Source organism: Hydractinia symbiolongicarpus, chromosome 15 (genome assembly GCF_029227915.1).
Source record: "Hydractinia symbiolongicarpus strain clone_291-10 chromosome 15, HSymV2.1, whole genome shotgun sequence".
In the NCBI taxonomy this organism is placed as follows: domain Eukaryota; kingdom Metazoa; phylum Cnidaria; class Hydrozoa; order Anthoathecata; family Hydractiniidae; genus Hydractinia; species Hydractinia symbiolongicarpus.
Genome location: NC_079889.1, coordinates 6,059,663 through 6,083,537, shown reverse-complemented (window position 1 = coordinate 6,083,537; position 23,875 = coordinate 6,059,663). Strand labels below are relative to the sequence as shown.

At 34.6% G+C, this 23,875-nt stretch overlaps 1 long non-coding RNA gene across 1 annotated transcript; it reads right to left on the bottom strand.

The window, feature by feature from the left end:
* Nucleotides 1-221: 221 nt before the first annotated feature.
* On the bottom strand, nucleotides 222-2,376 carry LOC130629147 (uncharacterized). The gene is made up of 2 exons (XR_008981915.1): nucleotides 2,169-2,376; nucleotides 222-1,822 (listed from the first exon to the last, which is right to left on the bottom strand). It is a non-coding gene; the product is annotated as an uncharacterized LOC130629147 (long non-coding RNA).
* Nucleotides 2,377-23,875: the final 21,499 nt, after the last annotated feature.

Below are 23,875 nucleotides of genomic sequence, written 5' to 3'. Positions count from 1 at the left end.
TTACAATATTTGAGCATACATATTTTAAACTTGGCTATATATATTTAATTTTGAACATTTATGTTTAGTGTTTGCTGACAATAATATCGTTTCTTTTGTGTGTCCATAACAGAAGCACGTGGTTGCGGGTGTTTACAAAATTTTGTATGCGCACGTGCATTCAAACACAGAGAAGAAGAAGAAAGACCATTTTAAATTTTTTAGGAAAAAAAGTTTTACAAGACAGTTGAATTTATTTCCGTCCTTATTAACAGGTAACAGAAGCGGAAGCGAACTGGACACTATCAAAAATCAAAATACAGAAGAAACACAGTGGTAAAACTGGCTATAAGAAAATTAAATGGACAATGCTTGATTATGGGCCTAATTTCGCTACCTTTTGCGGGGACAATAAATCAGAATAGTGACTTATGCTTAATGCGGAGTAATATAATCGATCAAAAATATAGAGAAAATAGTCAAATTGTTTAAAAATAAACAAAATTTACACAAACGTCCGTTTATTGAAGTCAGGGGCAGATCAATCCAATTTTTTACTACCTCAGGGCGCTCACAAATTGCACCAATCTGTCTGGGAATTAGCGGGCTCCGTAAACCCTGGGGTAGTGGGCAGAATCCAAGAAGAAATTCCAACGATCGAACGTGTGTTTTTACATGTGTATCACATGCGTGGAGAAACATCACAGCTAAGTTTCGTTCTGAGTGACTGTATAAAAGTGCATCTCCTAAATTAAACTCGCTATGTCTTATCCTACCCCTTCTGGAACCTTTGGCACCTATATTTTTTAGGGTTTCTAATTTAAAACTACTTTTTTTTGACGAAATTATTTTTTTGTGGAAAAAGTTTCTTTCGGTGCCTTGACAGTTTTACTTATCGAGCGGCAACTGTATAAGCATTTTGCACGCTATTTCAATCCCAGAAAAAAATAAGCTTGCACTGTAGAATTGAAAATTAAGTAAAAATTGCACCCGTTTCTCGGTAGAAAGAGTTTTTTATGTATTACGGATATTATTATACGGTTTTTTAGGGTATGAATTAAGTCTTAAATTTGTTTCTTGCCTCTGAACTTACACAAAAGTACCAAAAATGTCATGTGTTAAATAAATGGCCCTGTTATATCTTTTGCTCTTACCATAATATTACTGACAGGAGGATGAAAATGGTGTATTCATATAACAGACTAGATGAATGACCTGGCGTTGAACGTTCTGTGGAGTGTTCGAATGCAGGTGGGGCGCTTTATAGTACCGGTATAGGACACACCCGAATTGTGGTTAAAAAATAACTTTTTCGTAACACGGCAGTTTAAAAATATCACAGGACACAGCTTATCGTAACCCTGTCCTATCAACAACAGTTTCTAATTTGCGGAATAGGCTTTCGTGAAAGTTCAAATTTTTACCACAACTCCAGTTTAATAAAGAGTCAAGCTTTTTGACAAAGATAAAAAGAAAGTAATTGTAGGCAAAATTTTCTCGAGCGTAAAAGTTTTCACAGACTGTTTTTGAATTCTGTGCAGAATACCTGTCATTGTATCAATAAAAAAAATCATGCTTGAAAAATAAATTAATAAATATACTATTTTATGCTGTATAATGTTGACGAGTAGACTAACAATTACTGTTCACACAGTCATCTCATGTGTCAAGCATTTTCATGCAGCTTCTCATCGGAACGTACACTAGTTTAACATATATCCCGATACTTGATTCTTCTATTTCAATTTGAAAAAAGCATTGTTTTTTATCACTATGACTTTCTTTACTTGCAACTTTGATGAATTTTTTACAGATAAAGTTGGCTTTGATGTCGTATTACTTTCTAAGAAATAAAATAAAAATTTGATCAAACAAGATGCCGGGAAAAATATTTAAACTGTAAAGCCCAAAGAAAACAGTATGTCTCTTATTCAGCATCAACTAGTAAAAATCTTGACATAATATTTATACACTATCATAGTCGAGAATCTTCTCTAGCACAGTGCTTCCTAGGAAATGGCCATGATGTAATTATATTGTACTTGCTAATTTGCGTCCTAGCCAGGCAGACAGCTAAGCAACATACTACTATTAATGGATACTTAATATTTAACGCATAGAAGCCACAACGACTAGTTTCGACTTATAGTTTACCCAGAATTTGTTGTATCTTTAGACGCAATACTCACTTATAAATTTTGTGATGGTACCGTTGCTATTCTCGTGTTCCATTCTTACGGAAGTAGACTCTCTCAGTTTAGTCTCACTAAGCCAAAAGCTTTTCGAGGCCGACTGTGGGGAAGGCATGTAGTATTTATATCATCCAACATCACAAACAATTGTCTGTTATTAAATCACTGTTTTCATGTTTGATGCACAAAAATGACTTTCAGTTCCTTTGACTCTCAGTTCCTTGTATTTACTGGCAATAATGAAATAGTGACGTGTGTGAATTCAATGCTGAATAACCAGCTTAAGGTCTCTTTGTTTTAACTTATTAACATTTAATTTAATACTTTTTAAAGTTTCGATTCCTCTTAACATTTTTGCTGTTGAATTAACCGAAAAATTACAGGATTTTCGAGTTATTTTTGCACACATGCCAGACAGCTTTTTTGTGCAATATTTCCGGTTGCTGGGTCATCTTATATGAAGTTAGGAAAAAATTTGGTGATCATTTTAATCTTAGTAATTGTAGGGGAGGAGACAACAACAACGTTTTATCCATCTCATGCCCAAACCCTTTCTAATGCGTATTTTTACAAAAAAAGACTGTTATGCTGTTATGTTTGACAAAGATTTAATGACATTATAGACAGTAAGTAGTGTTTACGATAAAAGTCTGTCTGGTTGGTAATAATTTGATACATTCTCGACCACAAACTAAAACAACTGCATAGCAACACCTATCAGCAACCGTTTTTGCCATTTGTAGGGAGTTCAAATTAGAAGTTGCACAAGCAGTCAAGTTAAAATGGCGATAAAGTACTGGTGCATTTGCGATAAGTTTTAGTGCATAAAGTAAAAGCCTCTTAATTCAAACGTCCGGAAGCGGGGAGGGGGAGAGGGGTTAAAAAACGTTCAAGTCAAGACAAGTTAAAGTTAAGCGACTTTCCACCAAAAACCGCAAAGAAGAAGAGAGCAGTTTCTTGTACCTACCTACAGGTAAACACAGTCACTACAAAGAGACTTTTTTTTTCTTTTTCCTGTTGTGTACAGCTCATGTAAAAATAAGGCGAAGCAATTGACTGTGGGGACGGCATGGAGTGTGTATTGTCATATATATGACATACAATATATTGATATTTTACAGAATTAATTTTTAATTATTCTAAGAGCAATAAAAGTTCGATGTAAAAACTTAAAATACTCTGAGAACTAAGTTGGCTTTTTTTATCTTTTTATTTATCATGAATGATTCCTTTTAGTGTCTGCGTGGAGCAATATTAAGTTAAGGGATAAACCTCAATATCTCCACAGCCGTTTTTTTCAAAAGAACATGATTCTAAACATTTTATTCGCCAGCGTTTAAAGTTCTATACAATGGAAGTAACTTTGAAACAAACTTTGCAAAAACAATTTTGGCACTTTGTTGAATTCTATACCCCCAATATCTCCCTAACCAGAAGCACATGACTTTGATCAGAATTTTAAGCTCTATATACTCTTCTAAAAAAAGTTTTTGAATACGCATTGTTGACGTCATCAAACTTCTAAAACCTACCGATTTCTAGTTCTTCTGCCTAGGTGGATTTTCCACGGGTCTTATCGACCACAGTGAAATCTCCTTATAGGGGACATTTTATAGCGGATACCTCTACATAACGGACATCATTTCAAGGTTCCGATTGACATTACCCCCTCTCTACAGCGGACAAGCTTAAGAATGGGTCGTACAAAACAAATTTTTGTAACGAATTTGTTTATATTTACCAAAGACATGTTATTTAATAATTCTTCAATATTTTGTATGTTATCTTTCAGCCAGTTCATGGCTTTTCCAGGGTTATAAAACCGAAAATTCGCAGGCATTTCCAGGCCGTATTCCACCTCCGCGGCTAACGCGTTTCCTAGTCACTATAATTTCCATAGAGCAATGAGGGAGGGATAGAAACATTTTAATACGCCCTAATAGCCCCGGGATGCTTTTTGAAGAAATTTAAGCAAATTTTGGAAAGGACCTCTATGTAGCGGACACCTCTCTATAGCGGACACTTTCTTGAGGTCCGATGGTGTCCGGAGAGGTTTCACTGTAGTCTCTTAAAATGATACGAAGACTGTGTCTGTCTGTGTGTCTGTCTGTAACAGACAAAGTGGATGCATTAATTAACTGCCCAGACGTTTGGCGCGAAGTCAATACATTTAGACTGACGTCGATAGCATTTTCAAAATGAGCGACGTCATTGCATTGCTTTTTTATGTTTAAGGTCTTATATCTTGGAAACGGCTTAAATTGACTGACATCACCTTCTGTCATGTCATTTCCCGCATGGGTAACTGGGGCCATCGTTGACCAAATTGGGTAAGTTTCCCAAAGCGGGGTCAAATTACCCGTTTTCAGAGCAGATGGATTGATGGCATTAAAATACCTTTAAACCACAATATCTCTTCAACCGTTCGTGAAAAGTACATGATCCCATACATTTTCTGGATCGCTCTTTATGGCTCTACACATAGACGCAACGGGTAAACAGATTTCTAAAAAAATTGTTTCGACAGCAACAAAATTCAAACGGCGGTATTTCTTTATTGCCAAAGTGAATATTTCCACAGGCGCATTATCGACTAGTCATCCAAACGCAAGTTGGAGGGTCGACGTTAAAAGGGCTGATAAAGTAGGGGTCCTTAGAAGCTTGGCTTTGCTGCATGGAATTTTTCTTATAAACAAAAATAAACAGACTTCTTAAACCTTTCGTTTTCGTGTGTCTTGGGGGCGCGTGGAGGTGTGTCATCCCGCGATGTCTGTCGACCCATGTTGTCCGTACGATGGCCCCTATGGCTCACTTCTCTTCCAAATCAAAAAAACTTCTCTTCTATATAACGAAACACTTCTCTTCTGTATTTTGACACTTCTCTTCAGTGTTTTGACACTTCTCTTCTACACTTAACACTTCTCTGCATGTGACTCTTTACAACTTGAATTCTAAAATCTGGTCTGCAATTTTACATCATTGGTCCGTAATTTTAACCTTTTGTGAGGTTTATTACACGGGACCAGTCCGCTCGCCATGTGGCATATTTTTTTTCAACAAGAATAAGGTCTGATGATGGTACTGAAAACTGTATTTTGGAAGCTGTTGAGATTGCATTAAGATCTCAGCATAATGACGAATATGCTGGCACTGGCAGTTTTATTGTTGGTACACCAACAGCTTAACAAAGAATTGAGTCTTTTTGGTCACAACTTTCAAAAGACATTTTTAGGTGCTGGTGATGCACTCATTGCTGAATGTGTACGCTACTGCTTTATGGATTTGATCAGAAAGAACCTTAATGAATTTGCGATCTGTTGGAATCAACATCTGTTAACACCAAACAAAGGTGCTACTGCTCCCCCGTGGAAGGCCTGATACATTGTACTTTGTTCCAGAATTATATTGTTGCGAGTCTTTTAAAAAAACTTTAGATCTTCATGAGCTAGAAGAATTTAGTGAACTATCTGTACCAGATCACGATAATGAGCCTGAATGTATTGAATTTGCGGAAACAGTTCTTCCAATGGAGGGTTTCTCCAAACTTAAAGGTTACCTCCCATGAAAAATCAAGTTGAGCTCATATGAAAGAGCTTGAAAGGTTGTCTAGGAATTTAAACATTTTTTTAAAAATTCTTGATTGGTTCTTTAGAATTTGGACTAAGAAGATTCAATAATTATGCATGATGTCTGCAAGGGAGTTAATTTAACATTTTTGAAAAGCCATATAGAGTTAAAAAGTTAAGTTATTTTCTGGCCATTCACTTTGACGGGTTTTGAACATTCTACATATTTTTTTTATTTAGTTACCATAATTATGCTCAATGCATACTCATGACGTCATAATTTCGCATAATTAGCGCTACTTTTAAGACAAATATCTCGAGAACGGATAAAGATTTTTCAAAAAATAAAAAGATTTATAGACAACTTTCAAAGATCTTTAATATGAGCTCAACTTTATTTTTAGCGGTAGGGAACCTTTAAGCCAGATGCAGCTCATGAAGCTATTGATTATTATATTGCCTTGATTTATGCAGTTAAAAGATATATGTAATACAACACCTGTAACAATGTAAAATACTTGGATTTTAGAAATATATATCTTGTTTTTTCAAAACCACGAGTTCTTTTTCCAACATTGCTGCAAAAAAAATATCTTGGTTTTTGTAAACCAAGAGTTCTGTTCCTAACAGAAATCGCAATCAATGTTTATTCCCAGATAAAGTAGGGTCAATTGTAAACCGCAAAACGTTCTAGTTTCGCCGAATCGCAATTATAAAAGTTCAAAGTTAGTGGAAACTAGATAAAAAAAGCAATCTCGTATTACGCTTCTGGGACCGTATAAGAATATAGCTTGAAATTTCGCAAAGTTTTTCCCGCGAAAAATTTAATTTTGCAGAAACGTTAATATGCCCCGTAAGAATTTATGACGAGGGTGCCGATAAGCCGCATACGCCGTAAAAAGTGCGGGCGTTTTCGGGCGAGTTCGGCGTTTTGAAAAAAATATAAGGGTTCGCCCGAAAAACCCGCATAGGCCCGAACAATACCCGAAAAAGAAAAAAAAACAGACACTAATGTGATTCAAAAAAACTATAAAAATTAAAATAAACTTACTATGTGGTAGTGAAGTTCTTAAAAGAATTGTTTTTGATGGTTTTTGATAAAGTTTACTTTATAAATAACTTATATATAAACTATATTAACTCCTTTCTCTTCAAGCGCCTTCTTCCTAAATATCGTCCGCATGGTTTGTTACAAGGAATTGCATTTCGGGAATGTTCCGGGCGATTTCGGGAAAGTGCGGGCGATAAATTCATGACCAGATTTAGTCTGGGAAATTTTCGAGCTTATGGAAGAGAAGTGTTTCGCACTTGGAAGAGAAGTGTTTCGCACTTAGAAGAGAAGTGTTTCGAACGGAAGAGAACTTTGGGTATCAAGGTAGAGAAGTTTTTTATACAGAAGAGAAGTGTTTTTATACAGAAGAGAAGTGTTTTGACTAAGAAGAGAAGTGTTTTGATTGAGAAGAAAAGTGAGCCATAGGGGCCATCGCACAAAGTAGAGAAGTTTTTTATACAGAAGAGGAGTGTTTTTATACAGAAGAGAAGTGTTGTTATACAGAAGAGAAGTGTTTTGACTAAGAAGAGAAGTGTTTTTATTGAGAAGAGAAGTGAGCCATAGGGGCCATCGTATGTCCGATATTTTGAACTGTGGAAAAAAGACAATATGGGCAGCCCTCCGACAATATGGGTAAACCGACAATTTAGTGCAGCGCGGTTGTTGAGTGTGGTCGTGGGTATTATGGATATCTAGCTAGCTGTATTTTCCTCAGTTTGTTTATATAAGTTTGTTATTTTACTTTGTTTTTTTATTCTTTTCAGGGATAATTTAGATTTGAGTTTTTAATGGAGAATCTTTTGCCTAAAAATGATCTGGGAGAACAAAAACAGTTCCAGGCCTGGTTGGAGGTGGAAGCATGCAAAAAGAACTCCACAATAATGTCCCAAGAGACCTATCACGACATTGTTTTATACTTGAAAAAACAAAAGAGCGATGTATCAGAAAGTACTGTAAGGCGTATCAGACAAAACAAGTATGTTTTGATGAGTTACCCTACACCTGGGTTGGTGGATATTTTATGTGTTCCTAACACTACAGTTGATGTAAGTCATTTTTTATTCTTCTTTATATATAGTTTAATTATACTGCATTTTATTACACATTCATGTACCTAGGTATATATTATATATCTACTTTTTTATACTTTTTATGGTGTTTGTAATTTTTTCATTTTCTATTGTGAACAATGCTTAGCTAGCTCTTTGTCAACTCTAAAGGCCAAAAATATGAACAACAAACATACAATAGCAGAAGAGTAAAGATGCATGTTAGTTAATACCCATGGATTGTTTCGTTGGCAAGTTCAGTTTTGGCATGACCTCTAAATTATGTTTCAGTTACTGTGGTAAACTGAGATGGTTTTTTATCCTGTTATGTAATTTTTCTTTTTTTATTGTTATTTCTGTATATATACCATAATTCTTAGATAATAAAATCAAGATTCATAGACTGGAAACTTAAACTAGCAAAATGTAAGTTTAGTTTCATATATGTCTATTAACTTTGACTTTCGATTCAGGCATCCAATTGGTAGGATGTCCTGTTAACAGGATAATGCAGGTTCGAATCCTGTCTGAATCAATTCTGTTCTTTATAATGGCTATATACAGTAGATGTTTTTGTAAGTATGTATATACATAATCGTTGATTTGACATAATATTTATATATATCTAAATGCTTTTTTCAGTGCAACACAACTCCGGGAAATTTTAAGAGGGTATGCACAGGAAACAAGATGTTTGACATAATTGAAAGAATCCGTAGCAAGGAACTCATCCGTTGTGGTTTAAGAAAAACTTTTGAACAGGTATTAACGCCTATAACTATTTTTGACCTTACTGGAAAGTGTAATTAGGAAATCAAACATAAATGTAAGATAACAATGAAACATTGTCAGTTAATAAAGTTGTTAAATTATAAAAAACTAAATATGTTTAAAAAAACAAGCCTGTCAAATCCTAATCAGATTCTGTATAATTCCTTCACATGTTTCAGATTAGTTGAACATACAGCAACATTCCGAGAGGGGCTGTGGAGTGTTACACAAGGCATTGTACTGTCTGTGCCTTATAATCTGTCCAACTGAAAAAGGCTCCTCTGAAGCCCATTGTCTCAACTGGTTTTCTTCAAAGAATTCAGGTAACATTGTAAAAAAACTGTTTTAGTTGTATTGATCAAAATGGCAGCACAGAAAGCAGCAGCGTTTGTGGCTGCTCTATTATTTGTTGTATTATTGCTGCAAAAACGTTTTTACTTATGCTCAAATGAAAACTATTCGCTTTATTTTAAAAGTGGTATGGATATTGTCGAGAGTAGTGGTATTTGTAACATTGAATCGTGCTTTTTTACAAGTCTTAACAAAACGCGAGTATATTTCTCTAGACGAAGCAGATGGTTGTTTGTGTTGTTGCTTTTAAGCGGTGATGTTGAAAAGTGTCCTTGACCTAATGCCACAGATGAAATCCGTGAATTTACTAATGCAAAGGGTATGAATATGTTTCACCTGGCAAATTTTGCTGAGATTTCGAACATTCTTATAAACAACAGAAAAATCGACATTTTTTCTCTTACGGAAATACATACGGGAGATGAACCGGAGGACATGTTTGCAATTAATGGATACACATTTATACACAAATCTCGTAAATTTGGAAAAGGAGGCGGAGTAGCATTTTATGTTGCTGATCATGTTATTTATAAAAGGCGACACGATCTAGAAATAAATGAAATTGAAGGTATTTGGTTAGAAATATGTCCAAAAAATCCGTAATTTATAGACCCCCGGATAATTCAAAGTATCTTAATAAAGATTTTTCATCTCTTCTATCTGATGTACAGTCATTAACATTAGACGGTATCAAAGAAGTTATAATCTTAGGGGACCTTAATGTCGATTTTCTGAAAAAGAACGATCATGTTGGAATTAAAACAGCTTTAACGTTACACGGTTTTAAACAAGTCATTAAATCACCAACCCGAATAGCGGAAACGTCACAAACTCTTATCGACATTATCGCTACAACTAATTGCACAGTTATAGCGGATACCAAAGTCATCCCCATTTCTTTTAGTGACCATGACCTTATATGTTGTATTAAAAAACAACATCACACCCGTTTCGTTAGCAAAACAATAAATTGTCGAAACTATCGAAATTATGACAAAGATAAATTTTGTCAAACACTTTCATCACAGAATTTTCAAGATGTTTATAATTCAACGAACGTCAATAAAGCATGGTCTTTGTTAAATGGAATTATATATCGCACCTACGATTCCATGGCTCCATTAATTCGTAAAAAAGTTTGCGGTAAGCCATGTGATTGGATGACTGTTGATCTCAAGAAGGAGATGAACTCACGCGACAATTTGTTACGAAAATCGCGTAAAACCAAATCAGAAGCAGATATCACCGCTTATAAAAAAATAAGAAACAAGGTTAATAATAAAGTTCGTAAAGCAAAGAATACGTATCAGCGACAGTTATTTGAGGAGAACACCGGAAATCCAGAATCCTTCTGGCGGTCGATAAAAAAAGTATTTCCACTTAGATCGAACTCTCAAGTGAATACTACTATACAAATCGACGAGAAATTGGTAACCGATCAACATTCTATTGCTAATGCGTTTTCTAGATTTTTTTCTAATGTTGTAAATTCACTTAAAAGATCTGCTTTTGTGTTGACAAACTCCGTCTGGAAATATCATAAAGAAATACCGAGTAAATCTAACCCAAAATTTCGACTTAAACCAATCACTGTTAATGAAACCATGAAACATCTACAATCATTAAAACGTAAAAAGTCTGTTGGGCTAGATGATCTACCATCCTGGTTACTCAAAGACTGCATGGAGGTAATCGCTTCACCACTGACATATATTATTAACATGTCTTTTGAAACTTCAACTTTTCCAAGTGACTGGAAATGCACCAAAGTGTTACCACTTTTCAAATCTGGAGCAAAGTCATCCGTTAATAACTATAGACCAATATCTGTTATTCCAGCTATATCTAAGGTGATTGAAAAAGTTGTGCATGGACAATTGACTGCATATCTGGAAAGTAACAATTTAATAAACAACAACCAGTTCGGTTTCAGGCCTCGTCGCTCAACTGAACTGGCTGCAACAATCTTTATCGACACTGTGAAATTGAAGGTTAACGATGGCAAAATGGTCGGTGCCGTATTTTTAGACCTCACAAAAGTATTCGACATGTTAAGTCATGGTAAACTACTGTCAAAATTAAGCAGTTTTGGAATTGTTGGAGACGAACACGAGTGGTTCACAGACTATTTGTTTGGTAGATTTCAGCAAGTTCAATACAAAAATTCTTTGTCTGATGAACATCCAGTCAATAGTGGAGTACCACAAGGGTCAATTTTGGGCCCACTACTATTTATTATGTTTTTCAATGATCTTTGTACCGTAGTGAAACACTCTGAAGTAGTCAAATATGTAGACGATACTGTTTTATTTGTTGCTGGTAAGGACTTAGAGATCATAGAAACCCATCTTTCATCCGACATGAATTGTGTACTTGCATGGTGTTTGGAAAATGAATTAATTTTAAATCTCGGAGCAGGAAAAACTGAAGCAATGTTATTTGGTTCGAAAAATAACCTCTCTAAACAAAACAGCTCATTAAACGTAACTTACGGCTACCAAACTGTGAGGGTAACATCCACATATAAATATCTTGGTGTACTTATCGAACCATCATTGAATTTGAGCATCAACTTTGATTTAACGTATCAAAAAGCTTCCGGTAGATTACGTTTACTATATTGCATTCGACCGCTGATTACAGATAAAGCTGCATTGGCAATTTTTCAAACAATGATTCAACCAGTATTAACATATTGCGGATTTGTTCACCTTAAGAATTCTCAGACACAACTACTCAAACTCCAATCTTTACATAGACGAGCAACTTCAATTATTGGAAATCAATTCTTGACATCACCTGATACTGTCAATATGATAGAAATGCGAGCTTGTAATTTCATTCGCCGTTGCTTGGACAACGATGTGTGTGAAAATTTAAAAATTACTTCACAAAAACAAACCACACAAGAAACACACGTAACAACAGAAATAGCTTGAAATTACCTAATCTTCGTTTGGAATATGCTCGTGGATCTTTCTGTTACACTGGAGCACATATTTACAATACACTCCCGTTGGACATTAGAAAATGTGAATCATACAATATTTTTAAGTCGCAACTGAGAGAATATTATCTGCGTATTTAGTCCTTTTTATGGGTTTTTGTTTGTTTTTTGTTTTTCGTCTTGATCAACTCATTTTCTAGTGTGGTATTTTGATTTTAGCCTTTTGTCTGTGTGTTTTTTGCAGTTTATATATTTTATACTCACCGTTTTTATTGTACATTTACATTTTCTTGTTTTATTGTTACTAATATTTTTTATCCTATTTATTCCAAGGACCCATGTTGATAACAGACTTTATAATGTCTGAAATGGCCATCCTTGTAAAACATTCGTGAAATAAATAAATAAATAAATAAATAAATAAATAAATAAATCTAATTACTTTTACATATAATGCTCAAATAGAAGTTTTTGATATAAATTGGTACCATAGTTACTGTTCCTTATATATTGGCTTAAATTTCAGATTGACTTGATTGATATGCAATCAAAACCTGATGGAATATACAAATATATTGGTCACATAGTTGACCATTTTTCGAAATTCCGTGTGCTGTCCCCCCTGGGTAGAAAAACAGCTGAAGAAACATCCGAAAGATTTAAATATAGGTTTTTGAGTGTGTTTGGTCTGCCAAAAGTCATACACTCAGACAATGGGAGAGAATTTGTTAATGGTGTCATGGAACATGTCGCTGCATCCTGGCTAGGAAAAACAACATTCGTTCATGGTGCTCCTGGTCATTCCCAGTCCCAAGGTTTTTAAATGTCCCTATTGTGTTAGGTGTTTTATGTATTGTGCACATATTATTTTTTCTTACACATTGTTGGTAGATAAAGTTTAGGACAATATGGGTAGAGCTTATATGCCTGCCCATGTTGTCCGAGATAGTTTAGGACAACATGGGTAGAGGTTATATGCCTGCCCATGTTGTCCAAAAAGGTTTAGAACAATATGGGTAGAGGTTTTATGCCTGCCCATGTTGTCCGAGATAGTTTAGGACAATATGGGTAAAAGTTATATGCCTGCCCATGTTGTCCAAAAGGGTTTAGGACAATATGGGTAGAGGTTTTATGCCTGCCATGTTGTCCAAAAAGGTTTAGGACAATATGGGTAAAGGTTTTATGCCTGCCCATGTTGTCCAAAAAGGTTTAGATGAGGACGTGACTTGCGTTACCTTGTAAATTTTGTTGAAAGGTCTTACCCAGGGTGTCAACAATCCGCATTAACAAAAAATTAATTTTCTGAAAAATAATCAAGCGATAAGTTTTATTTTACTTATCCCGACAATATGGGTTGGATTCGGACAATATAGGTTGTTGCCGTTCTTCGGACAACATGGGTCGGCCGGACAATATGGGTCGGAACAGACTTAGTTCGCATTCTCAGACCAGATCCAGGTTCATATTTCAATGTGACCAACATCTTTAAATTCAGCAAAAATAATATAAGATTTTGAATACCTTAGCTATGATTATTACAACAAAATTTATATATATGTATTTCAAAGTCTTTAAATCAGTTTGACCGTAATATTCAACTGCAATGGAAACATTTTCACTGCAGTTGATTTGCATTGTTTGCAAACAAAACAGGGCTCTCCTCGAGTTTTATATGTCTTGGTTTGTTCGTACTTGCGAAGAGAAGGAAGACAGAAAAAAGCTCTGGTGATAAAAAGGATGACATCTTTTTAATATTGGTTTAACAACATGTAACTTTTGATATACCTTTGTTAAGTACCAAGAAAAATGGTTTCAAATATTTATGAGTTACTGATTTTAGTTCTTAACCTAGGGCAGTATTATGTCTTCTTGGTCTTCCTATTTATTTTAACTTTACGAAAGGGTTATTGCATGACCCCGGAATAACATGTTCATATTATATTTATGATATCTGAAGTGTTATTACAGTTTAAAGAAAGTTGATTTAGTGCATGTGGCATAAAGGAAGCTGATTATTAATTTTGTTTTGCAATTTTAAGATGGTATATAACCATTATGGTGGTGGACAACTTTTAAAATGCCATTGTCAAACAAAAAAAACATTGTGGTTATTAAAAAGGGTGTGTAAGACGTAAAAGCCTAAAAAGTTTTATATAAATCACACGCCTAGCTATTCTCACCATTATTGGAAATAATTGTTGTCAAAATGAAATATAACACTTACAGTTAATTTGATAAGAGGGTGCTGATAAGCCGCAACTGCCCGCATATATAAGGGCGAGTTTGGGCGACTTTTTGAATTAAATTTCGAATTTCGAATTAACATTCCCGAAATGCAACATCTTGTAACATAAACATGGCGAACGACAGTTGAAAGAACGTTTTGAAGAGAAAGGAGGTAATGTTTATATGTAAGTTATCTATCAGGTAAATCTTATCAAAAACCATAAAAACAGTTCTTTTAAGAACTTACTACCATATAGTTTGTTCATTTTTATTTTTATACTTTTTAAATAATTCTTCAAGAGTCATTTATGGTGAATCTTTTTTTATCAGGCATTGTTCGGGACTATGCGGGTTTTTTCGGGCAAATACCTGAATTTTTTTAAAACGCCGAACTCGCCCAAAAACGCACTTTTTGCGGCGTATGCGGATTATCGGCACCCTCGTAGTTTGATCCTGTCCAACTAGATTGATACTTTGTTAATACTTCTGTTGATATAAACTCAGCGTCCCATGCAGCTGTATTAGTTAGATAACTATTAATGAGAAGATGCAACTATCAATTGTGGCCACCGTACTTAAATTATCAACAATAAAAAAAAAAAAAATTAGTATAAAAGGGTTTTCCCATACCATACTATTCCTCCTAACATAGATAAAATACGAGCTTCTTGTAAAGTTACTTTCATAACAACAAGACAGTTCAATGACATTCAGTTCGTTGCCAATCTTAATAAGATATCAGGACTTGGGCCATCAAAGAATTCAGCTGGACTTCTGAAACCATCAGGATCAGCAAATAATTTAAAACCCAAATTCTCTATTGATTTCAGGTAGTGACAAATAGTGAATAGAATAGAATCGTGACGCCATGTATATCTACCGCTACGTAGCCCAAACGAACAATTGTTAAACATCTGTAATTGTGTTCGTTTGTTACTTTTACACAACCCACATATATTTTCCAACGAAAAAGGTTGGTATTATTAGCCAATTGTAGAATGACTGCTTTTTAACAAAAACAAATACATTTTGTGGTAACTTTTAACAAACACACTGCCATTGGCTGATAACACTAACTGAACATTCCTGTGCAACATGATTCATTAATAAGTTTTGCTCTTTAAACACATTCATATTAGACTAAACTTTCTTAACTGTCTATCTTTTGGGTTCTTGGGCTGATCAAGATTTAGCAGGGTATCAGCTTCAACATATATTTCTCAGCGGTTAATCAATACAGGTTACCAATTGCAGGATTAACCGATTCTTTCAAAATATTTCGAGTTGTTAACTGGCTGGAATTGTAACAATCAGATGGTAACATAAATTTCATACCCAGTTGTTTAACTGGTAGGTATAAATGCCTAGTATTTGCGCTTTGAGGTAATCTGAGCCAACGTTTCGTGTATTCTTTAACAATAGAATTAAGATTCTGTACAGCCTAGGTTGTTGAAAGATTGTAAATTGAGAAACGCCAGCGCAATTTCAGAATATCAAAATATCTATTCATTTCTAAAACAAGCTCTTCCTTCAACGAATTCGTACTCATGTTAAAAGAAAAGTCTTTTCCTAGATATGTAAATTTCCCACCAATGCTGACTGTTGGTAGCATCTGGTTAGATATACGAAGATATGGCTTAAATTGGGTTGATAATGACCCATTCTTCTTACAGAAGTTTAACCCATGCATCTAATCTTTTCATTATCGATGGTCTATAGAGATGTTCTCTGAGCGATGACTGTGTCGTTGGTGTTGAAAACGTTGTCGAATGGTCATAAAAACATATAAAAGGTTTGATAATTACAAAAGTTATAAAATCTCTAAAATTTAAAATATCCATTAATATTTTTTTGTCGTCATTCTACTTTTATGATGTCCTCTAAACTCTTATAAAAACGGCGCATTACAAAAGTTTTGCCTAATATCTATTCGTTCCAGTCACCACTGTCCGTCTCACAAAACTGTCCGCTTTTAAAGATTCCTGCTTTATTGGAATTCCACCGTATTTCATTAACGTCAAAATAAACATTTTGCCTGGTACACATATTGTTAACGTTTTTTATAAGGATTTTTTTTCTTGCATGATGGCAATATATATAATATATATTGTAACTAAAGCGGAGATCGATATGTGCTCCAGTACCTGTGACCTGGCATCAGCCTTACAAATGTTAATTGTTCCTTCTTACACAAATCATAGTTTCTAACTCTGGTTTTATGCGTTGAAATCGAATATAAATATGCAGAAAAAAAGCAACAACTCCGTTATGCTTGTTTAAAAGTATTGTTAATGTTTAAGACCAAGTGAGCGAACTTAGCCTCAGCATTGGTCTGACGTAAAGAGCAGGATTGTCAAGCCTCAAACCAAGCCACAATTTCAAGCCCTCTTGCTCTTACATGGTCTCAATGGATGGTAGGGAGTGAGCAAACTCACGTTGTCGCGGTAAAACAACAATGTATTGGTTAAATGAGAGCGATTTGTAAAAACTAGGAGATTGAATTGCCTCCTTTAATCTACTTTGTTGCACAGTAAGAGGTTAATATCTCTACTAAAAAAAGAGTAATTAAGCTAAGCTATTGCTTAGCTGTGGTACAACTACCTCAGTCGATACGCTTTTACGCCGCTGGTTTTGCTTATTCTTCATAAAGCAAAGTAAAATGCCTGAATAGCTTCACTTGCACCTTGTTAAAGGGGACGCTTCTTTTGGATCTTAATAACTTTTTCTCTGTGAACAACATCTAGTAAATTAAAAATTGTTGCTTTCAATGTACTCCACAGCTAATTTAACAGTCCGCCCATGAAAATAAAGTTATAGCGAATCGGTAGCCATCTTTTTAATGGCAAAACATCCCGCGGGTATTCATTCTGACAATTTGCAATGGTATTAGGAAACGTAAATATTACTTTAGAATTTTGAGTCCATTCCTCAGGTATTATTACAGATCTTAGAGGCTTTTTCATTGCACACCTTACTGTCGCATAAAAAGAAAAGGAACACACAAAACTACCTATGGAAAGCAGTTATAACATATTGAGAAATTCAGTGACAGTGAGAAAAAAGTTGCGACGAATGTGTTGGAACACTTGATCACACTTTACATTCAGGTCTGTATAGTCTCCTTCGTCAAAGATCAAGGCGAGCTACACAAAACCAATTTAAACAAAAAAAAGACAAAATTCATACGCACGCTGAAATAAACAAATCAACTAGTTCTCTGAATGACGAATATTAACCCTATTTGGTCCGGGTTTTTTCGAACATATTTTGACCTGGGGGGGGGGGGGGGTGGGAGGAATCTGCCTGCTTTTACACAGATTGCATAAAAAAATGCCAAAAATTGCCCAGAAATCCGTTTTTTCCTGTTTGGGGTAAAGTTCGAAAGAATCGGGAAATCAGATTAATCACGTGTACAAAACATGCAAAATGATTCGTCTTGATGAAACAAAGTTTTGTTGTAAGTTTCAAGTTCTAATGATAATCTTAACGAGAGTTATTATATTTTTCCCATTATAAGGGTTTCATAGAGATTTTTAGGGGTAGTTTCGAGTAATAGGCAATATCAAGGCCTCTGAACGGTATGGGACCTAAAAATTTGGCATGCAGGTATCTAATAGATAAATAATATTGAAACTCAGATAAAAAGACGTTACTAAGCAGAGATTCAAGGTATGTTCAGTACTCATATTATTTTTGAAGTTCTTCTTCTTGCCCTTCTTATGGGTACTAATTTTGGGTACTAATTTTTGAGATTCGTCAAAAAACTAAAATATATATAATTTCAATTTGCAGTTGTGTCTGACACTTTTCTTGGAGATATTATTGTTTGTCTGTTCAGTATTCATATTATTGTTGAAGTTATTCTTCTTTGCTCGATGAATGGAGAAGGATCTCCTGAAACGTTCAACAAATGATAAACCAACAATATCAATTTCATTGTTTCAACAAGTTGAATTAAAAAGCATATTGTATTTCACCATACTTTTAGCCTCGACTCGGAGTTGTTTTCAATTTCATGCCCAGGGCTCTTTTCTACTTTTTGATATTAAGGCCAGTATTAAAAGTGAAAAAGAGCCCCGGGAACAAATGAGTTTTTTTAAATACGTTCTAAATAAGCTCTAAAATTAACTTCAGATACGTGAAAGATCTTTTTGACGAACAACAAGAACAAAAACTCGCTTTACGTGGCAGGACGATATTCAGCTATTTTATCTTGAAACGAGGATTCATGGCAACTAATAAACTAAAATTTTGTCTTAATTTTGTTGTAAATGTAACATACTATCCTCGTCAAGAAACTTAACAAAAAACAGTCCTTTGATGTATAGTTTTTTTTAGGGAAACCATAAAAATTGTTTTTTTAGATCCAAAAGTTTTTACGGGGCATTGAAACAATACATTAAGGGAAGAAATACTGCCCGGAAGAAAATTTGGTGAAAAGCGAATTTTGCGAATCATAAAGAATATTAAATATGGCCAAGATTTGATTTGGTGGGGACGAAAATTTTTGTTTGCAAACAAAGTTTTTCTTTTTGCATCAGGCAACAGCATTAGTTTTGACAATAACAGTGGTCACACATACTTAAAACAAAAACTTTTTCATAAGAATTTTCTTTACCAATTAAAAATTTTAAACTTCAGACGGGGGTAGGGGTAGGGCAAAAAATGCGAATTTAGGCGGGAATTTAACTTACGGATATCAAAAAAACTTAATTTTGGAGGAGTTTTTATCCGACCGTCAAATATCTCAAATTGTTTTTCTGCCAAAATTTCTTCCAAAAGTATGTCAAAGATGCTATACAATGCCATATTCTAGAAAATTTATTTAAGTCTAAATCGTAGATTCGCGAAAGCTTATCGACTAAAATAGTTTTAAAAATGTATTAACTTCGATTTACCAAATTTTTCTCAAACTGGGAAGTATATTTGCATTAAAAAAATAACAAAGAGATTATAATGCTTCAAACGTAAATGTAAATCGGCACGCTGTTTCCATATACAAAAGTGGGTAACAAATCATCTTATTTTGTCCTGTCGTGGCTATCATTCCGTTTCACCCAAATATAAACAGCTTTATAAAAGACATGGCTGCAAACATTTCTGTCTGTCTATTTATTAACTCACAAAATTTGCTTGCAAATTGCGACAGTGCGCTTTCGTTTTTGACTCATTCACAAAAAAGGTAACTTATTTACAACGTAGTGTATATTCGTACACACTTTTGCCCATTTTTGCGTACGTATATGTTCATCCGCTATTCGAACGTAAAGTGCTTTAGGGTTAGGGTTAGGATTCTTTTTTCCTTTTTTCTACGTATAAATAGCGCTACGTACTATTAATACGCACTTTATGTCTTATTAAAGTGCGTACGAATATACAGTTCCTATTTACAGTTTTTTCAAAATAAGAAAAATAACAATATTTATAATCAATATTGTTATTTTTCTTATTTTAAGGTTCTTAAAATGACCTTTGAAAGAGACAAACCCGAGAGCCCTTCACTACAATTAATAAACCTTATGAATTTCTCTCGCAGCTAATGCAGATTTTGAATTTATTCTTTGATGCAATAATGTGCAAGGCAGACAAAACGCAGCATCCATGTGATTAGAATATGCTAGCCACGGAAATTCAGCAAATCAAACATATCGAAATCACGTATTAAGTTTGTCCCTAGGAAAAGTGAATCCTTGATCAGGTTTTGTTACGTTATCAACATATGTGTCTATATCATGATCATTAAGGTGTGGAGCTTGTTTGTAATAAGTGCCTACATCGTATTTTCCAATACCGCCAATATAACCTGGGGGAAAGAATGTAATAAAGGTTTTGCAGAAAAAACTTTTTCAGGTGTATTAGGTTTTAATTTAGCATTTCCTTTGACAAAAAAGTTTTTAAACTTAAAGGTTTGCTTTTTTGAAATGGAAGAAGTCTCCTCATTAGTGCCAGAAGTACCACATTGATTAACTAATGTTGTTTGGCCTAATGAAGATGAAAAATTTGGTGATGAGACACATACGTTTTCAGTTCTTTTTATTTTGCTCTCTGTATTCATAAAGTATGGCACCCTAGCTTGAAAATATTGAGCAGGACGCTTTAACGTGAGCAGGACGCTTTAACTCAATTTAACAGAAACTAAAGGGACAAAATGATTGGGTTTAAATTGCTCAGAATGTTTGCCATTATTGCAAAATAAAATCGAAACAGGCTGTAAATTTTTATTTGAAGGCAGACGAGGAAAAATATTCTGATTGAAAAGCGTCTTTAATCGTAGCTGACCACAATCAGGATATAAAGTTGAATTATTTCTTTTTAACACACTGGTAAGGGCAAGTATACAGATAAAAGATGGCCATATGTTTTTACTGCACATAAGAATAGCTTCCATCTTCCATTTATTTATGGAATTTTGTACAAAACTCCTTTCCTTCAACTGAACTAGTCTCTCTCACCTCTCCTAAACTAACTTCTTCTCTGATCCAGTTCTTTTTCTCGTTGTACTGCAGAGTTTGTCATCATTTGTTTTCTTTTAATATGTTACTGCGTTTTGCATATGTTTTTGTTTGTTTGTTTTGTTGTTTTGTTTTTGTATATTAAGGGTGGCCAGCATCTTGTCATAGCCGTAGGCTAATAATACTTCTTCTTCTTCTTCTTCTTCTTCTTCTTCTTCTTCTTCTTCTTCTTCTTCTTCTTCTTCTTCTTCTTCTTCTTCTTCTTCTTCTTCTTCTTCTTCTTCTTCTTCTTCTTCTTCTTCTTCTTCTTCTTCTTCTTCTTCTTCTTCTTCTTCTTCTTCTTCTTCTTCTTCTTCTTCTTCTTCTTCTTCTTCTTCCTTCTGTACAAGACCTGCTGCCGAAAGGCCTGTGTCAACAGAGGAATGGCTAACTGAAAACTTTAATGTACTTTCCACACAGGAAAACAAACCTGAAGATTGACATAAAGATACAAAAATTGGATGGTTTGAGTAGAATAGAGAGTTTTCGAAAAGCTCTATGCAAGTTAAAGCTCTAAGCTCATCTATCAAATCATTCGTACCTGAAATAGCCAGAGAAGCACTGCTGTATAAACAATCACCGTCTGCCACTGACCTGAAGTAAAAATAAAGCTCTCATAACCACAACATACAAAATAAGTTTACTTAACATTAACACCATTATTGTTAAGTGATTCCGTGTGTCGAATGACACGAATTTAATCACTGCACTGTTTAAACAATGTATTGCCAAAGGATTATAGCAATTGTAAACTAACCTGAGAGCCCGAATAGAATTATCCTTACAGTTGATGGCTAGCAAATGATCCTTTTTGGAAAGTTTCACTTTCAGCTTCTTCGTTTCGTTTCACAGCGTCTTCATCTAATAAAACTGAGAAATCGGGATCTCTTAGTTTATTATCCAGCGTAGTTCTCAAAGAACTTGAAACTTTTTGAAAGCCGTTTAAATTTCCTGAAGCTAAATACGACTTCACGTTTGATAACAACATCATGTTTTCTTCACCTTCGCAACTTCACTGACCTTGATTTCATTTTTAATTTTTTCGTGTATTTTCATATAGCCTTTATAAGGAGCGAATTTTTACCCTATCTGCGAAAGTTTTTAGCCAATAGGATACGTCCAAAATTACCATTAATGGAAGAAACATGACTTTACATGGGCATAAATTTCGCATGTAATCCTGCGAAAAAGACAATATGCGAAACAAGGTAGAGATTCAACACCTAAGCCTGCAAAACGAAGTGAATACTGTTAAATCCTGCGAAAACGACGTGCTAAGCGCGAAGCTTGTGTGCGCCGCCCGGGAAAAGATTTGTGACGATGCACGGTTGGTGCGCCCATCATGTGTTGACCGGTGAAATATTTAAGCTGAGGACTGCAATAACAACCAACGAAGCAAGAACTGATGTTGCAGCAAGAAGTTTTTGGGTAAAACGACAAATGGCGTATGCAGATGTAAGGGTTTTTAACCCATTAGCCAAATGTCACAAGAATCTGACACTTCAAGTTGCTCATAAAAAGAATGAAAACAAAAGAAAACGATCATATAATGAACGAATTATTCATGTTGATCACGGTTCGTTTACACCGTTAGTGTTCTCATGTTTCGGAGAAATGTCGAGGGAATGCAGTCGTTTTTACTCGCATGCCGCGGATTTAATTGCCAAAAAACGCAAGCTTTTGAAATCAATTGTTAGTGCTTGGATAAAGACATGATTGAATTTTTCGTTAATTCGTTCCATGTTGTTGTGTGTCAGAGGAACACGATCGATGTATGAAAAGACACATAATTTAGACGAAGATATTGAACTTTCCGTGCAAGAAAGCAGAATTCAACGTCGTTAGTCGTGTAGTGTCAATCTTTATATTATGTGTTTATAGTTTTTATCTTTCCACGTATAATGTCTCCTGTCCTTTTTAAGTGTTTTTTTAATTGTAAAAGTTTCATTGTTATAAAAGATTATCATGTGTTGGCGGGGGCGGTGGAAAAAACGACGTGTTGGGATGAAAAAATATGGATCGCAGAGCCTGACTGACGCTGGCTACGCGCCTGATTTATTTGTGTATTTCTTCTGTTCTTAAGTCTAACTATAGACTATGGTCTAACTACTACTGACTAAAATTGTTGTGAGAGCTACTTGTATGGCATTCCAAAGTCACATTAATACAGTTATCTTAAGATAACAAATGTTATCTTAAGATAACTCTATTAATGTGACTTTGGAAAGCGTGCATATTCACATTAATGTCCTGATTGTAAGATAACTCGAGTAATCTTAAGATAACATATTAATGTGATAATTATATCTTTACTTTGTAGTTATCTTGAGATTAGAGATGTTATTAATACAATTTGACGATATTTTTGCTAACTTAAGATAACTCGTGTTATCTAAAGATAGCATTATCTTCGTTCCAAACGCGTTAAATTACGCAATAAAAAACAATTACAGCGTTGAAGTGTCAACTTCGTTCCCAGTTAGTTTTACACTATGGGTCAAAGTCAAAACGTGTCTGAGCTTGCTTTTTAAGGCAATCTTCGATGAGAATGTTTCCCAGAAACAGCTTCAGCTAGGTATATAGCTTAGCTACATCAATGAAGTTAATAAAAAAATTAGAAACAACTTACTCCAAATTCATTAACCTATCTATCATAGCAGATGTATCAGATAAAGCAGGAAGCACGATTTCGTCGGACGAACTGTTTATAAAAAAGGAAGACATATTTTAAAAAATAACTAACGAGCAGCATAGGCAGTACTTTCATTTACTTGTTACTGTTTTTGTCTTGTTTTGCACGTGCTTACTACAAAGCCATGAGGTTCGTTGTTAAGGTCTGGACATATATACCAGGTAATCGTTAATTCTCTAGAAATTAACCAAGCTGGGCAACATACCGTACTTCCCGCGTGTTTAAGTTTAAAACGCGTTTTTGTTTCGCATAGTTCTTGAGTAATCTCCAGTTTTCTCGTAATCTTAAGATAACTTTAGTTATCTTAAGATAACTTTAGTTAACTTAAGATAGCGCTAACATCAAAGGTAGAAAAGTCGTTAATGTTAACATGATCAAGAAATCTTACAATATTTCTCTGATAATTTGTTATCTTAAGATTACTCGAGTTATCTTACAATCAGAACATTAATGTGAATATGCACGCATTCCAAAGTCACCTTAATAGAGTTATCTTAAGATAACATTTGTTATCTTAAGATAACTGTATTAATGTGACTTTGGAGTGCCATATACTTGTT